Here is a 20,325-nt window from a genome sequence, read left to right as displayed (position 1 = left end):
TATCAATAGATACCAAACATGAATTAGTTTTCAGAACTGTAACCCTTTAAATGCTGGTTTGTTTGCATAATGCCACAGGTGATTTTTTATGAAAAAATTAAAAATAGTAGTAATTTCCACATACTAAATAATAAGCAGATTTTTTTCTTTGCTTATTAGATTCTTGGGTGTGTCAGTGAAGAACAACATTAGTTTTGAGTCACTTATATTTTTATGTAGTGTTCGATTTTTAAAAAATGGCACAATCTAGTAAAAACAGTAAAAATGTAAAATTTGAAGCCTTGTCCATAGAATAAATGCCTATTAGCAAATATTGCATCATTTTATAGTCAAATGGCCCTGAGTTAAAAAACTGCAGTTTTAATGGGTTTCAATGTGGACATTTTTGTCCTATAATGTCCTGAGTGTGAGTATTTTTGTACAGAGGGTAAAACTGATTTTTTTAAGGAAATGATGGTGAAATATTAAAATTTCAATAAAAATAAACACCTGAGCCAAATTGTTTTGCAGTTGGCATTAACACAGCCACACTTATAACAAAAAAAGACAAAAAGGCTTAAAATACTTAATCTGCCTCAAATCAACATGCATGCTTTAAAAAAAAACTTTAAAAGTTTGACATAGTTCAACTCAGATAATTAGTCTTTACGCACCTGAAGGAAAGCTTGCAGTGGGTCATTGCGCATTATGGCACACCAATGAAGTCTTCTCGAGCCAGAATGCTTATAGTTTCCCAAACTGTGCACCTCAAACAACTCACGGGAGAATCCTGGAGCAAAGTGAACACACTGGCATGATTTCATTGAGTTTGATCAGAACTCCAGCCAGTCAGAATGAAGAGTTTTGCCTTTGAAGATTACCGCTGCCCAATCATCAAAGAATAGCGGAAGAGCTCAAATCCTTTGAGTGTTTGCTGCTTTGAGTAATAAAAGAATTGATTATTTGAAGGGTGAGACGGGTTGAGATGAAGGAGGTGCAATTAATGAATTAATTATTAATCTGGATTAGGTGAATGGATCAAAGAAATAATAAAAATACAGGGTACACACTAGCAGTCAAAAGTAAGATTTTTTATGTTTTTTAAAGTTTCTTAGTTTCTTCTGCTTACCAAGCCTGCATTTATTTGATTAGAAGTAGAACAAAAACAGTAAAATTTTCTATTTGAATATATTTAAAAAAGTAAGTTGTTCCTGTGATTTCAAAGCTGATTTTTTAGCATCATTATTCCAGTCACATGATCCTTCAGAAACCATTCTAATATTCTAAAAAAAAAAAACATTATCATTATTATGTTGAAGTTTTTTTTTTATGAATAGAAAGTTTAATAGAATAGAAATCTTTTGTAACATGATATGTTTTTATTATCATTTTTGATCAACTTAAAATGTCCTTGCTAAATAAAAGTATTAATTTTTATCAATTCTTTCCAACAAAAAATAAAAAATAAAAATTACACTGACTCCAAACCTTTGAATACAGTGTATAAAGTTACAAAAGCTTTTTATTTCAGATAAATGCTGATATTTGGATTGTTCTATTTATCAAAGAATCCTGAAAAAAATACTGAACTGTTTTAAATATTGATAATAATAATAAATATATATATTAAATATAATATGTTTTTCAGGAGCATGAAATAAAATTATCTGAATTGCTCTTTTCGATGGAATTTAGCAATATGTATTTGCCCTATTTTTAATTTGGAATAAATAAAAAATAATGGAACATTATGAAGGCATTGTTTTTTTTTTTTTTTACTAAAACAATGGGTTAATCACAGATAACATTACAAAATGACTAAGATTACATAAATTAAGATTTAAAAAGAAACCTTTATTATTTTATTAATGTATCTGACAACAAACTCAAAACAGGATTAATCAAGAATTTAAATGTTTTGTTTCTGTATTTTTGAGACATTATACACATAAGTAATCTGTACAACTATAACGATAAATCAGATGGATAAAGAAATACATTGCACACAAAATTTGAAGATATTTGAATATATCTGAATTTTTTTCACCAGTTATTTTTGTAAAAGTTTGAATTTTAAAAGATTTTAGTTTAATGATATTTCTACAATTTAAAAAGAACAGCATGGAAACTCTGCGACCCATTCACGATGACGCAGTGAGAGCGAAGGACACGGTTAAGAGGCAGCGTGTGGGACGCTGGGCTATTGAATACCTCTTGAAGTGCTTACAAGGGTGTCTAGAACTAGAGCAACATCTGTGGCTTTCCACAACAAAGCAGAACTCTGTTCCTTCGTGGCACGCAGCTTTGAAGTCTCATGAAGACAGAAAGCAGCCATTGTTCTCTCGGGCCTACATGAAGGCCCTCCAACTTGGGTCTCTTTAATTTAAAAGTTTCCCCCAGTAATGCGATAGTTCTCTCCTGTTTCCCTTGGTGAACCTTTGAGGTGAAGCCTGGTTTTGTGTTTAAAAGCCAGAGTTCTGGCGAGTACTTTAGCCTTGGGTCATGAACCGTGGGACGTTTGAACCACTTTACGTGTGTGTGTGTGTGTGTGTGTGTGTGTGTGTGTGTGGTATACGGTCCTGCTTAAGAGTACATAAGCTGACGAATGCAGTCATCATATAATTATTCAGGAGTTATTGTTAATGGGTATTTTTTAAGGTGTGTGTATACTTCCAAGGATAAAAGGTAAAAAAGCTGTCACTGAGATACCCTTTAGGGACAAATAAGGTACAAAAATGTACCTTTTAAGTTCCTCAGATTTCTCATGTTATTTTATTTCCTATACTACCTATACTTTTAACTTTCAACATTTGGGTCTATTTCACCTGTTAAAATTTTAAGAGAAACTTATGAGACCTACTTACCTTCTAAGATGCTTCAATGACAGATCGACAGAGACTCCGGAAATCAAAATGTGCATCACAAAATATCCTCTGGGAAATTATACTGTAATTTGAAAAGACACTTTTTAGGCTTTTTTCACACTCTTGTTCGCATTTGATTTATTAATTTGGCTGATACTTCTATTCAAAGTCACTCAAAGTAGTCCTGTAATAGTATAGAAATGTTAAGATATTTTTGTTGAAGTTTGCATAAATAAATAAATTAGTGCTGTGCAACGATTAATCGCATCCACAATAAAAGTATTGTGTATTTGTTTTTTAATTGCAGGGATTTATTTTTTATTGCATGGATTTTTTGCATATTATATTACATCTATAATTATATATCAATAAAAATATACACATGTAAATATTTTCAAAATGTATACTATATGTGTGTGTATTTATATATACAAAATAAATATACACAGTACACACACACAAATATTATGTAAACAAAAATATTTCTGGATGTGATTATTCACGATTAATCATTGCACAGCACTAAAATTAATATTAGTATGTGTATAAAAATACTCAGAATTAAAAATATAAAAATCCTAAAATTAGGACTGCTTGCCAATAGATAACTTTTTGTAAATAAAGTAACTAATAGTGTGACTCAGAGCGCTCAATTTAGTGAAAATTTGCTTTGAAACAACTTTAACTCATAAAATGCTAGCTAATTTCACAAATAATTACAAATAAATGTTATTACAAATTACACTAAATTATACATGATTTTAAATAGAAAAACTGAAATAGCAGCCCTAAAATATTTATTTACTTTATTTAGTGCTTTCAAAAAATGTATCGCAATTAATCGCATCTAAAATAAATGAATTTGTTTACATAATACGTGTGTGTGTACTGTAAATATTTATTATGTATGTGTGTCTTTATATAAACATAATAAATATTTGCAGTTCACATAAACTATCTAAACAAAAACTTTTATTTTGGACGCGATTAATCGTTTGATAACACACCAAAAAAAGTCAATCAATAAATAAATACATATTTTAGGACTGCTTGTCACTATTAAAATAACTAGCTGTAATTAATCATGTTCCTTTATAGAAAAAGAAAAAAATAATAACTGTAATGTGTAAGTCATGTTCACATATTTTTGTTGAAGTTTGAGCCTCTAAAATCAGAATCAACTTCAACGAAATCAGGAAAGTTGAGCTAAACACAAATATTCAACAGCGTGCTGCATTTTAGTCAATCTGGGGTAAAACATTCCCTCTGGTTTTTATGTGTATGATAAACACTGTCATATGTAACCATAAACCAGAAGAAAACTTCAGGTTGTTGGTAGGGCTGCAACGATTCGTCGACGTTGTCGACAAAAATCGATAATAGAAATAGTCGACAATGAATTTCATTGTCGATGTTGTCGCCAGACAACCGAGTGAGGCATCTTACTGCCGAGAGTCGCACATACGCAGCTTCTATGCTGAGCGATAACATACAGAAATGGCGGCGTCCAACGCAGCAGCTGCGCGTACCAAAACACGCCCGTTTCACACATACTCCGTCTGCAGTGCGTTTTTTTTTCCACACCCATGTTAACGGATTAGAACGTTCACAATGTACGGACTGCAAACGCGTTCTGTGTGAAAGCAAAACGAGTCTGTGCTGCTTCTTCACCGCATACGTAACGCACACGGACTGTAGACGCACTGCAGACTGAGTATGTATGAAACAGGAGTAAAGTTTGGGAGCATTTTAGCCTGCTACGGCGAATTAAAATATTACCTGCATGGTTTGTAAAGCAGTCCTTGCGCATCACGGCAGCACCTCTGTGATGCACGAACATTTAAAGAGAAAGCACGTCGGACAGTTGAATCAAACGGAGTTTGGCTGGCCTCGGTAAGATTTAAATAAAAGCCAATACGTTTTGTTTTGGATATACATTTTTGTTTACTGTTTTATTGCTGCTGATGGTTTACAGGAAGAAAATGTTTACTTGATTTTAATTTATTTTTTTCTTATAAAACAAATGTGCCTGTCCATTAAAAAAATGATAGAGTTTCTTAATTTATGCATTTATGTCTGTACTGACCGAGCACTGTGCCTAATTGGTTTTAGACAGGGCATTTTTATTTACTTTTAGTATGAATTGGCCTATCAGCAGCAAAATATGCATTTTTCATTGAAGTACCCCCTTCTTTCTTGTGTTTACTATAATTTTCCACATAATTAAAGCAATCTCATGCTAAATTTGAGAAAAATTGAATTATTATCCGATTAGTCGACTAATCGTTTCAATAGTCGGTGACTAGTCGACTATTAAAATAGTCGTTAGTTGCAGCCCTAGTTGTTGGATGGCTGGATTCCACAACACGTCTTCTCAGCATTAAGCAGCTCTTTATTGCAAATGTTGGAATTCTCTACACATGACAATTAAAAAAGCATGATATCGGGGTCAGAAGAGCCTGGGGAGGAAGATGCCTGTTAATAGAATCAGAACGCTTTCAACATGCACTCCAGGGTGTGAGAGTGACCCAGTTTACATCAGACCTTTCCTTTGAGGGACACAGAGCAAGAAAGAGGGAACGAGAAAGAGAGAGGAATGATAACACTGAGTCTAGTCTGTAATTATTCCTCTGCTAATGGTTATTAGAGCAGATCGGACATGGACCAATCAGAGGAGTTCTGGGCCAATTAGCTTCATCCATATGAGTGGCATTTGTAATATTGGCAGTATTGCCTTTGAGTGCTTTACATTTACCAACATCATGACATTCTTGTATATTATATTTACATGTATATTCTAGGTTCTGTGACTCATCACCTTTTTAGCATTTCAAGTATTTTCATATTTAAATGGTCCTGATGTGTGGAAAAAGTAAAGCACAACAGTCTAAACTTACCTCTAAGACTGCATAAATCCAGTTTAATCATGAAACAACAGATTGTCTCTGTAAAAAGCTGCATAAAGAGAGTGATAAAGAACTGAGGGCTGCCATTAGAGAGAATGTGTGAATGAGGTAGTTCAGTAATTGACAGGAGACGGAGCTGCTCGGCTAATGATGTCTGAACCTGATTTGATGAGCACATTTCCAATTCTCCAGAAAGCACATCAAAGTCACAATCAATGTTAATTACGCTACCGGCCATGGCCTTGAACAAAGTTGCAATGCTGCGTTTCTGAATGCCTTCAATGAGATGATATTCTGATGCAAATACCTGGAGCTGAAAAGATGGTGAAGGAGCTGATATCTGCGTGCAGACGAAATCCAAAGACTTTCTGCGATTTTAGGAGAAAATCTGTGGAATTAAAGTATTAGTTCATGTCCAGAATAAAAGATTCTAGATAATTTACTCACCACACGTCATCCAAGATGTTCATGTCTTTCTTTCTTCAGTCAAAAGGAAATGAAGGTTTTTGAGTAAAACATTACAGGATTCTTCTCCATATAGTGGACTTCAATGGGGATCACTGGGTTTAAGGTCCAAATTGCCATTTCTTTGCAGCTTCAAAAGACTCTACACAATCCCAGCCAAGAAATAAGGGTCTTTTCTAGTGAAATGATCGGTCATTTTCTCCAATTTTTTTTTTTAATTTATAATTTATGACTTCTTTAAAAAAAAAAAAAAAAAAATTATATACTTTTTAACCACAAATGCTCATCACACATTACGTAATCATGTCAGAAAGGTCACCCATTACATAGGTAGAAGTAGGAAGTACCTTTCTACACAAAGAAGAATGTGATTACATTGTGTGCGTGAGGTCAGGGTGGTACAAGACGAGCATTTGTGGTAAAAAAATAAATAAAAAATGAATTTATTTATTTTTTTTAGAAAATGACCGATCATTTCAGTAGATAAGACCTTATTCCTCAGCTGGGATCGTGGAGAGCCATTTGAAGCTGCATTGAAACTGCAATTAGGACCTTTAACCCATTGGCTCCCATTGTGTTGAAAAACTGGATGATTTCCTCAAAAACTTTAATCTCTTTTTGACTGAAGAAAGAAAGACATGAACATCTTGGATGTCATGGGGTGAGTAAACTACCAGGAAATTTTAGTTCTGGAAGTGAACTAATCATTTAAACACTAAAACATGTTAAAAAGCATTGAGAGCATTAGATTTTTAGCAATTGTAAACAATCAAACAAACTAAAATACTCAATAAATGACCATCAAAGGGGTAGGGAATGTTTTGTGAATGGCAGCAAATTCAAGTTTTGGATCAGTAAGATTTGTTAATGTTTTTGAAAGAACTCTCTTCTGATCGCAAAGGCTGCATTTAGTTAAAAAATACAGTAAAAACAGTAATATTGTGAAATATTATTACAATTTAAAATAGCTGTTTTCTATTTGAAAATATTCGAAAATGTAATTTATTCCTGTGATGCAAAGCTGAATTTCCATCAGCCATTACTCCAGTTTTCAGTGTCACACACTCTTAACAATAAAGTTGATTAAAAGGTTCTTCACAGCGATGCCATAGAAGAACCATTTTTGGTTCCACAATGAACCATTCAGTCAAAGGTTCTTTAAAGAACCATCTCTTTCTTACCTTTTTATAATCTGAAGAACCTTCTTTTGCCACAAAGAAGCGTTTGTGAAACAGAAAGGTTCTTCAGATGTTAAAGGTTCTTTATGGAACCATTTAGACAAAAAAAATCTTGTATGGCATCGCAAAGCACCTTTATTTTTAATATGCAGATTATTTTTTATTATTATCAAAGTTGAAAACAGTTGTGCTGCTGGAAACTGTGATACATTTTTTCAGTATTTTTGAGGATTTCATTTATTTGGAATGTTTTGTTGTTTTTGTTTTATAAATATGTAAATGTCTTTGTTTTCATATTTGACTTCATAAATGTATGTAACATTATACATGTCTTGAGTTTTGATCAATTGAATGCATCCTTGTTTCAATTTCTTAAAAAATCTATCAGTCTATATAAGTGGGACCAACTTTAAAAGTCTTTCTATATGTGAGACTAATAAAGAGTAATTTAGTAGACATTTACCCAAAATCAACAAACAAAAATGAATAGAAATTATTAATGAGAATCAAAGCTTTCTTTAAAAGTTACAGCTCATTTCTCTGAAACAAAATCAGTCCATTTGTGCACAGCAGGACTGAACTGTCACTTTTTAACTTTTAAGGCGTGTTGGAAAAATTTCAGCTTTAAACATATTTGCTTGAAGATTTACTTCAGCTGCTTCATTCAGACACTGATAAAACTTGTGGAACAGCATCTGCACTTCCTGTCAAAGAAAGAGACGCTTATGGCTACAGAACGGAGTAAAACCACAGAGAATATCCCTCCCATCTCTCAGACAGGTGAGGGACATTCAGAGGAACGGTGTGTGTTAGCAGCAGATTACCTGTGAGCAAATCTGACAGCGTTTGACGATAAGCACTCGGGCACTGGATCCTTTTAACATGTCTCTGTGATGCTAAGAAGATTTCCCAAAATGACAAAAAACCAGGTTCCTTTCATGTCGTTTTAAGTTGGTCTCTACAGATCTGTTTCCCTGAGCTAGATATTTAGTCGCCATCCCTGGTCAAATAAAAGTTGTCCAAAGGCTGAATTGCAAGTAGAACGGCTGGATGATTGTGAGCTAGCTCTGAAATCCAGGACTTCAGCTTTACAGATTAATAACATTCATGCAAACTCAACAAGAATGACAGACTGTCATGTGCTGTCTTCAACCTCCAGTCCAAATCATTCAATCTTCCACACAGGTTAGTGACCTGTAGTGAACTGATGTTAAACACAAATGATTTTCAGTTAATTACCTAAACGTGACATTCTTTAAAATGTAAGAAAATTAACATTTTACAGCAGGTGGAATTCAGACAACAAAAAATATTTTTTTAATACACAAATGTAAACAATTATTGTTAAAAAACATTTTTGGGAAATATAAACTTATATATATATAAATAACTATAAACCAATATTTGGTTCCAAACAGTTAAGTGCTATGTTCATTCAATGCAGGCAAAAATGCAGTTTTTTTTCTTGCACCTGTCAAGTTTGAGATTTTGAGCTTTTTGGTGTTTCACAATATGTTTTTTTAGACTAGTGGAAAGAAAACATCCAAAAAACACTGTTAAGCGTTTATTTTATAGCACTTTAACTATTTGTGTGAATAGAATTCAATTACAATCCATATTTTTAAAGGCCATTTTCTCAAAATTAGTAGGTATTCTATAGTCTTCTATCATTTTTATTCCTGACATTATCCTGAAGGTTTTTTCAGAGGGGTTTGTTCACATATGATTTGCTTGATTTTACACAACATTTTATTCCCCAAAAATGCTAAAAAAAATATAGTGTTTCCTGTCTAATTTATTTCTGAATTTTGGAGTGACAATATGAGATACTCAAAATTCCCTCTGTAAAAACTTGATTTTAATGTCAAAAAAATTAAACCAGAATTTTGAAACTGACTTCATCAAGTGTTTAGATTTTTGTACTAGAAATGTATGCAAGTTAGCACATATTTTATTAAATAATGTCGCATTTGCATATTAAAACCTGACACTTTAGAAAACTTGTAATACAAAAAATGTTTGCAAAATATCAATGTAATCAATCAACTGGGTAAGTAAGGTGATAACTATTAGTTATTTTTTTACCCTATTCACCTGCAGAGTCTCACCTTAAGATTAATTTAATTTAATAAAGTTGTGTTTTATGCTTTGTTTTCTAAAACAATTGCACATTTATTGTAAGAACAATTTTCTTAATCGTTTACATTTGATCTACTTAAATTTGAGATTAATTCAGTGTTTGGTGCTAGAAAATTGCAGCATCACAAAATGTCTGTTTAAAAAGCAAGTATGACAATCATAACTTGATACACAACTATGAATGTATGTTAAGGCACCAGAAATCATGATTTTGAAGGCAGTATAAGATAAAAAGGCAATCCAAGAATGCATTATGACAAGTTTAGAGAAAATATGGTGGACAAAGACAGTGAAATGTTGATTATAAATATGTAACACATTAAACATTTAAGAAATACATAAAATGTACTGAAAAAAGCAACCAAATCTAATAAAAATGGACATCTTACCCAATAATTGAGTGCATTTTTTACGCTTATTAGAGTATTGCTTTAACAGTATAAGGTGAAGGACATAATCGACTTAGGAAAATGAATGAGAGAAATTGTTTCACTTGAGCTCATTAGTTTGATTTAATGTGTAAAAATTTGTTAATAATTAAGATTACATTAAACCCATTAAACTAAAAGGATTTGTTCTTGGAAATAGTTTTCAGTTTCATACTTATAGTATATTGTGTGCATAATGTACAGTGTGGTCCAAACTTTAAAGACATAATATTAAATTTTTGCTTATTATTAAAACTTAAAAATTATGGAAGGCTATTTCCACCATGTAAGGGAAAAACATGCTTTGGTATCTCATAATTATGACATAACAATGAATAAGGAGGACATAAAAAGTCAAAATAATGAAATAGTCATAATGACTCTTTATCCTATGATTATGATATAAAACTAATAATTAAGACAAAAAAATGGACTATTTTACCTCATTTATGAAAATGAAAATGAATTACGACATAAAAAGTAAAGAATTATGAAATACTACACCATAAACATAGATAAAAAGTCATAACTATGACAAAAACTGACTTCTCATAATCTCACATTTTTAAGTATAACACATTTTATCTCATAATTATAACAGTATTTCGTAGTATTTAAAAATTTTTATGGCTTATAATTTCAACATATTTATCTTATTTTTTTATGTCACAACTATAATTTAGATTTTTTATGTCATAATTATGATTTACTAAATTTTCTCATGTGAAATTTTCCACTTTTCATATGAGCTCAGTAGTTTGAGTTAATGTGTAAAAATTAGCTAATAATTCAGATTTTTAACAACAACATGCACCGAAATAGCTAAAAAAAGAGCTCATGTTTCAAACTGTTTTGTTTTCTAGAGCAATTGCACATTAAACCCTTTAAAAAGGACTTGTTTTTGGAAATATTTTTAGTATCATTCTTATTATCTTCTACTTATGATAGTGAACTGCCAAATGAAGTCTGATACAGTATATAGAAGCTCCATTATTCAGCATTCTCTCTTTCTCATGTGCTCAGTCTCTCTCTCTAATTCAGCATGAGATTACCCTTCATCATCTATTAACCCTGACTGTCCCGGGAGACTGAGAGGTGAAGGTTCCCGAGGGCCTCTTGGAGCAGCTGGCTCTTGGGGAATCAGATTCTCTATTCATCTCCCGTCTTTGGGGAGAGATGCTTGTTTTCTGCCCTCCAGCCAATCACAGCACTACTGCTGAATTGACAGCCACTTTATTATCTATTTTGGGTATTTTGTCCCCATAGCATTTGAATATCATTTGAAAGCTCATCACTGCAGAGATGAGCGGAGTACATTTTGGATAAAAGTCAAAGTCATTTCTAAAAGAGGCTGAATATACACCCTGTGATAATGAAGAAACAGTGGGATCAATAATGCACATTTTTATCTTGTTCTCTATGGATCATTAACTTCTGAAATGGAGAAATGTCACTAAACTTTATCTTCAGGGACTTTGAATATTTTTTCACTGTTAAAAGGAGGAGGAAAAACACAAGGTAACTTCATGTCTGCCTCCGGGAAACACCAGAAACACACTGACACCTACTGACACACTACTGACCAATCATAAACACATTTAGCTTTTGTTTAACAATGCACACAAAATGAAATTAAATATTAAACTGATGTAAGGATTTATTCGAATCAGAAAGGAGAGATGCTGGTGAAACTCTGACTCCTTCACTGTGAATTCAGACTGTATATTGTGTGCATAATGTACACTTTCAAGAGATCATAAAATCATCCTTTGGTATCTCATAATCATGAGATAAAAACTCTAAATAATGAGACATACATACTAATGCACGCTAAAATCTCAAAATTGAGATTAAAAAGTCAAAACGATTGTTAAAATGATTACAACAAAATTCTAAATTGTGAGATTTAGTCATAAATGAGATAAAAGTCATAACTATGAGATAAAGACAATTATGACACAAAAAGTCTAAATTATTAGCTAAAATTAGGTCGTAATCATGAGAAACTAAATCATAACTATGAGATTAAAATAATCATAATTACGTCGAAAAGTCATAATCATGAGATGAGCTAAAATTAAGTCATAATCATGAGATAATAAGTCACAACTACAGTATATGACAGTCATAATTATTACCAAAGTCAAAATTATGAGATATTAATAATCATGAGATAAAAGTCAAAATGATGAGCTAAAATTAAGTCATAATCATGAGATACTAAGTCAAATTATGAGATACTAATTACAATTATGAGATAAAAACAAAAAATCATTAGATACTGAGTCATAACTATGAGACAAAAAAAAATCATAATTATGACAAAAAGTAATAACTGGGAGATAAAAATACACAATTATGACATAAAAACATAATCATGAGATACTAAGTCATAACTATAAGACAGAGTCATAATTATTACCAAAAAGTCAAAATTATGAGCTAAAATTAAGTCATAATCATGGGATACTAAGTCATAATTATGGGATAGTGTCCTAATTATGACAAAAAGTCAATTATGAGATAAAAACTCAAAATAATTAGTGCTAAGTCATAACTATGAGATAAAAACACACAATTATGACATACAAATACTAAGTCATAACTATAAGTCAATTCTGATTCAATTATGAGACAGTCATAATTATGATAAAAAGTCTAAATTATGAGATACTAATAATTATGAGATAAAAAGACAGTTATGACATAAAAAATAAAAATGATGAGCTAAAATTAAGTCATAATCATGAGATAATAAGTCACAACTACAGTATATGACAGTCATAATTATTACCAAAGTCAAAATTATGAGATATTAATAATCATGAGATAAAAGTCAAAATGATGAGCTAAAATTAAGTCATAATCATGAGATAAGTCACAACTACAGTATATGACAGTCATAATTATTACCAAAAAGTCAAAATTATGAGATATTAATAATCATGAGCTAAAAGTCAAAATTATGAGCTAAAATTAAGTCATAATCATGAGATACTAAATCATAATTATGAGATTAAAAAAATCATAATTACGTCGAAAAGTCAAAATTATGAGATACTAAATCAATTATGAGATAAACACTCAAAATCATCAGATACCAAGTCACAACTATGAGATTAAAAAAATCATAATATGAGCTAAAATTAAGTCATAATCATGAGATACTAAGTCAAATTATGAGATACTAATTACAATTATGAGATAAACACAAAAAATCATTAGATACTAAGTCATAACTATGAGATAAAAAAAAAATCATAATTATGACAAAAAGTCATAACTGGGAGATAAAAAATCCACAATTATGACATAATCATGAGATACTAAGTCATAACTATAAGACAGAGTCATAATTATTACCAAAAAGTCAAAATGATGAGCTAAAATTAAGTCATAATCATGGGATACTAAGTCATAATTATGGGATAGTGTCCTAATTATGACAAAAAGTCAAAATTATTATATAATAAATCAATTATGAGATAAAAACTCAAAATAATTAGTGCTAAGTCATAACTATGAGATAAAAACACACAATTATGACATACAGATCCTAAGTCATAACTATAAGTCAATTCTGATTCAATTATGAGACAGTCATAATTATGATAAAAAGTCTAAATTATGAGATACTAATAATTATGAGATAAAAAGACACAGTTATGACATAAAAAATAAAAATGATGAGCTAAAATTAAGTCATAATCATGAGATAAGAAGTCACAACTACAGTATATGACAGTCATAATTATTACCAAAAAGTCAAAATTATGAGATATTAATAATCATGAGCTAAAAGTCAAAATTATGAGCTAAAATTAAGTCAAAATCATGAGATACTAAATCATAATTATGAGATTAAAAAAATCATAATTACGTCAAAAAGTCAAAATTATGAGATACTAAATCAATTATGAGATAAACACGCAAAATCATCAGATACCAAGTCATAACTATGAGATTTAAAAAAAATCATAATATGAGCTAAAATTAAGTCATAATCATGAGATACTAAGTCAAATTATGAGATACTAATTACAATTATGAGACAAACACAAAAAATCATTAGATACTGAGTCATAACTATGAGATTAAAAAATCATAATTATGACAAAAAGTAATAACTGGCAGAGGCGATTCTAGGGTCTGTTGGGGCCCCAAGCAAAAACTCCCAGGGGGCCCTTCTCACAAGGAGGTTGAGGTTGATGGAGCTGAAATGATATATAACAATAGGGTATATCTTGAGTACACTTTTCAGAACATTTCACATAATATCAATTGAATTGAAATATATTTAACTCACCATCATCAGTAGCTGCCACATATTGTGCCTCTGGTGTCTCTACCTCCTCTTGACGATCACCAGGTGCAGTGGCTCTCCCACTGGATGTACATGTCGATGGAGCTGCGTTGACAAAAAACAAAATTATGTATATTGTCATAAAGAATGTTTACAGGGCATTTTATTATTAGTTATTAATCGAAGTGGAACACAGGACTTACCGTTTTCATCTTCGTCAGTATTTGGTGGCTGTGTTGTTTTCATGAATTTAAGTAATGATCCTGAAGAAATATGAGAGAAATATTTAAAATTATTCTTCATGGCCATAACTTTATTCAATCAATAATAATTGCTATCATAGCATTCATAGTCTAATGCAAGCTATTAACTCTTAAATAACATTTTTTAACATTACCTTCAACAAACATGATGTCCACAAAGCATAATAGCTACTGCATTAGAAGAAGCTATACATTTTAAAGAAAAAAATACAGTATATAAATAACTGATAAGGGGCTTCAATACTGATATATTACCAATTAATCTATATCAATACTGATAATAACAAAAACTGACTAATAACATAGTTAGCTATGTTAATAATGTTAATAGTTAGCTCACTTATTTCTATTAACGTTACCCTGGTAGCCAGCAAGTATATGGAGTGCTACTGCTTACTGCAGCTACTTTTTTTTTTTGGTAACTTGCTGACCATAACCGTGTCCACTGCCCCACTACCTGGGCACGAGTCTACATTTACTAAATAGCAAAAAAATATCTGCTGCTCCACTTACCACTTTCTTTCTTTCTTTTTTCTTCGTCTTCTTTCTTTTTCTTCCTTTTCTCGCTGCCGGAAAGATAGCTCCTCTTCATTTTTCTTCAGTTTACGAAAACACTACTTTGCGGCGCATCAAACTGGTTAACGTAAGGTGGGATCATGGCATTGATTGACATGGGGCCCCCTTAGGGAGGTCGCCTTGGCATTGACATTGCTGTCATTGCAAATCTCCCGCTGTGGAATAGGGGGGAGGAGGGGCATGCGGTCACTGCGGTTTTGACTGTGAGGTGCGTTTCTCGGGGGCCCCCTGCCAGCTCGGGGCCCCAAGCAGTTGCCTGCCTTGCCTGTTGACAAACGGCGGCCCTGATAACTGGGAGATAAAAATACACAATTATGACATAAACAAAAACATAATCATGAGATACTAAGTCATAACTATAAGACAGAGTCATAATTATTACCAAAAAGTCAAAATTATGAGCTAAAATTAAGTCATAATCATGGGATACTAAGTCATAATTATGGGATAGTGTCCTAATTATGACAAAAAGTCAAAATTATTATATAATAAATCAATTATGAGATAAACACTCAAAATAATTAGTGCTAAGTCATAACTATGAGATAAAAAGACACAATTATGACATAAAAAATAAAAATGATGAGCTAAAATTAAGTCATAATCATGAGATAATAAGTCACAACTACAGTATATGACAGTCATAATTATTACCAAAAAGTCAAAATTATGAGATACTACGTCATGACTATGAGATAAAAAGTCAAAATTATGAACTAAAATTAAGTCAAAATTATGAGATACTAAATCATAACTACGAGATAAGACACAATTATGATATAAAAAGTACAAATGATGAAACGCTTAATACATAATCATGAGATAAACACTCAAAATCATTAGATACTAAAATTAAATGAGATATTAATCAAAATGATGAGATATTAATAATCATGAGATAAAAGTCAAAATTATGAGCTAAAATTAAGTAATAATAATGATATACTACATAATAACTAAGATAAATTGTCACAGTTATGACATAAAAGTCAAAACTGAGCTACTAAGTCATAATCATAAGATAAGAACAGATTATGAGATGCTAAGTCATGACTATGATAAAAAGTCAAAACTATGAGCCACTAAGTCTTAATAATGAAATAAGTAATAGTTATGATAAAACTCGTTGCTAGCAATGCCCCAATAAAAATATGCTGTGCCCCAGTAAAATCTCAAATTTGAGTTATAATTTACGTTGATAATCCCAAAATAAAGACATTAAACTACATGTAACGACTGAATCAACGAGTAATAGGGGCCTGTGCCCCAGTAGAGCTTTAGGTCTAGCAACTCCCCTGGTGTGCGGTGTATGTTCTGAGCACTGACAAGCTGACCTTCTACTTCTGCAACCTCTAAAACAATGCTGGTAGCACTCATGCGTCTGTTTTTTGAAGCCAGGTTCTGCACCTGACGCACAGAACGTGTGTACTTCGAAAGAAGTGTACTTCGTTGATCGACCCTTGCAAGGCCTATTCCAAATGGAACCAGTCTTGGAAAACCTCTATATGATCCTGGCCTCTAATAGCCTACGCCATCTTTGTGGAGAGCAACAATTCTGATACTCAAATGCTCTGAGAGTTGTTTGCCATGAGACGCCTTGTTGAACATCCAGTGGTCAGTATGAGAGAATTGTACTCAAAGCACTACATGTTAGCTGCTCTAATACAAGATGCACAACTTTGTATGGTCCTGTCAAGCAGATAAAAACATAAACATGATGAATGCGACATGTGGCTTTGCATGGTTAAACAACATACTGCTGTTATCACTTAGGGTGTACTAAATTTTGTTGCCAGCTATTTTGACAATAATGGCTGTATGTTGAGTTATTTTCAGAGGACAGTAAATCTATACTGCTGTACAAGCTGCACATTGACTACTTTAAAATATAACCAAGTTTCATTTCAATAGTATTGTCCCTTGAGAAGATATACTAAAATGGTTGCTGAAATGTGGGGGTTTACTCACTTTTGTGAGATACTATTAATCCCATTTATAAGAGACTCAACCACATTGGCGGGAACTGCTATTATTAAAACCTGTAGACAATAAATAGTCTTCAAACTAAATAATAATGTAATCCAGTTGCAGCATAACCCCTTGAGGATGAATCTCAGAATAACCAAGCGTTGTTTTTGAGATACTAATTTCCCAAAAATAACGAGTTTTCATTGATTTTGTTTTCTGTTGGTGTTATATGTGATTTAAATCTTGATCGCAGTGACTTTATTACTGTGTTTTATTGGCCCTGAGATGTCGTTTACCACAGTGAGAGATGGACGGTGGCTTACAGGCAATCTGAGGACGCTGATGATTACTGGAAAGAAACACATTTGTGGAGAGTTGTGTGGCATACTGATAATAACCCACGCGTTATGGACAGGACACGGCCCGGGTGTTTAATTCATCACAGGCCACAGACGAATGAGCGACTAACGTGAATAAATGAGTCAATTACAGGAGACGCGCTGTGCGCCTGTGCTTCACCTGCCTGATGTTTTCATTATAAATAATGGAATAACAACCCTGTGTCTTACAATATGTTACAGTCCTAATAACTAACACAGACTGGAAACCCAGACAGCAAACAAAATGTTGTACATACATGCACTGTATTACAACACGCTGCCAGTCTTCATGATTATTTGCATGTTGTGTTTGGTTTTACTCATTAGTTTAGAAATTGTGGGAACACAACTTTTTCAAAAGAAGAACCTCTTGACTGCTCTTTATATACAATGGAAGTGACTGGGGGCTCTTGAGCTTTAAAAAGGACCATAAAGCACTATAAAGCAGTCTGTGTGATAGTATTGCCAAATGATTTTTGTGAGCTTCTTGTGTAGAAAAGGCACATATTTAGTCATAATTCACTAAAAAATTCCATTTAAACAAATATCAATGACGGCAAACACACCGTAAATCTTCAAGTTTGAATATGCGGAAGTGCGAATGAGATTTGTATGGAAGCTTGTTTCCACCACAGGATAAAAAAATATGTAAAACAGGTGGTAACACTTCAGTATAGGGACCAGTTCTCATTATTAATAAGTTGCTTATTAGCAAGCCTATTGTTAAAATATTGGCTGTTTAGTAGTCCTTATGAAGCACATTTTCTGCATGACCATTATTCTACATCCCTAATCTTAACCAATACATAAACATAACCATTTACAAACTAATAAGCAAGCAAATTAGGAGTTTATTAAGGCAAAAGTCATTTTTAATGGTTTGTTAATAGCGAAACCTGGTCCTTGAAATAAAGTGCAATTCATTTCAATTCAGAATTGTAAGACATAAACGTTCCATGGTGAAAACAAACAAAACGAATTTTGCAATTCTAAATTTATACCTCACAATTTTGACAAAAATGTGAAATGTAAACTCAGAATTATTTTTTTTTAATTTTGTGGCAGAAATAAGCTTCCATATATTTAAAAGCAACCATAGAAGTGAAGATTTTGCCAATTTTAATATTTTTTTAAATGACATGAAACAAAACATAAGTACATTTAAATTTCTAATTATTAAAATTTCTTTAAATTCAAACTTCTTAAAAAAATAAAGAGTCTAAAAACTAAAATAGAAAACACTCCAAAATAATTCAATTATTAGTGATTGGAAGATTAGATACTAATTATTTCATTCAATTATTTTCAGTCAGTCATATTTTTATGTTTTATATTTTTTGTGTATGTATATGTATATATATATATATATATATATATATATATATATATATATATATATATATATATATATACATACACAAAAAAATATAAAACATAAAAATATATATATATATATATACATATATATATATATATATATATATATACATATATATATATATATATATACATACTGAAATTGAGATATTTGTGAAGGAGAAGAAGAAAAACCGTCTGACTGCTGAGAAATGTAAAGTAATTGTCAGGCTCTGTCAGGTTAAACACACATCATTTCTTTCCCTCCTCTTCATACTTTGCAGGCAGGTGAGTGACAGCTTAGACAATTATTGGTTTGAATGGTTGTTCATGTGCATTATGGAACTTGCAAAGCATGACAGAGCTCTCAAAGTTCTCCAAACACAAAAACCAAAAGCAAAACAGAAAGTTCTGGACATTCATTATAAAATAAAAACCTACTTTTAAATTGGAGCAATCAGTTGGTAAAACAATTGTTTCAGTTTAGTCACCTTCATGTTCTGACCCTACATTTTTAATGATGGCATGCATGTGAGAGTGAATGAGATTTGAGAGCTGATGATGACAGATTTTTCAATTATTTATGAACTGTGTCTTTAAATGTGATCCTAGAAACAATAAACATTCACAAACACACACACACACACACACACACACACACACACACAGAAGAGGGAGGAAAAAGGGAAAGGGTGAGCAGTGATAAATGATATGGACTCTGGTGGCGGTGACAGATAGAAGCTGTTAACAGGGGTCAGAATTAGTCTCTGTCGGCCGCAGTCATAAACCTGACCCCTCATTAGAGAACAGGAGAAGCCAAGGAGTTCTATAGCACCTGGAGAGAGCTGTGAGCTCTGAGACAATTAACAGAACTGCTGATGTTAACCAGACAAATAATGAAAACAAAACCTGGAAAGAAATTCACAGAAATATAGTTTCTAATAAAGTATTCAACATATGCATCATATACAGCTGAGGTCAAAAGTTTACATCCCCCCCTTCAGAATCTGCAAAATGTTAATTATTTTACCAAAATAAGAAGGATCATACAAAATGCATGTTATTGTTTATTTAGTACTGACCTGGATAAGATATTTATTCTTAATATTTATTCTTAATATTCTTAAACACTTGATTCTTAATACTGTGTTGTTACCTGAATGATCCACAGCTGTTTTTATATTTAGTGATTGGGGGACTCATGTAGTTGTTTGAGTCCCTTGTTTGTCCTGAACAATTAAACTGCCTGCTGTTCTTCAGAAATTCTTTGGTTTTCCAGCACTTTTGTGTATATGAACCCTTTCTAACAATGACTGTATGATTTTGAGATCCATCTGTTCACACTGAGGACAACTGAGGGAATCATGCAGTCATTGCTGGAAAGGATTCAAATACATAAAAATGCTGGAAAACCAAAGAATTTGTGGAACCTGAAGGATTTTTCTGAAGAACAGCAGGCAGTTTAACTGTTCAGGACAAACAAGGGACTCATGAACAACTATCACTAAACAATAAAACAG

This window comes from Garra rufa, chromosome 12, assembly GCF_049309525.1.
Source record: "Garra rufa chromosome 12, GarRuf1.0, whole genome shotgun sequence".
Classification (NCBI taxonomy): domain Eukaryota; kingdom Metazoa; phylum Chordata; class Actinopteri; order Cypriniformes; family Cyprinidae; genus Garra; species Garra rufa.
This window is presented reverse-complemented; position numbering follows the sequence as displayed.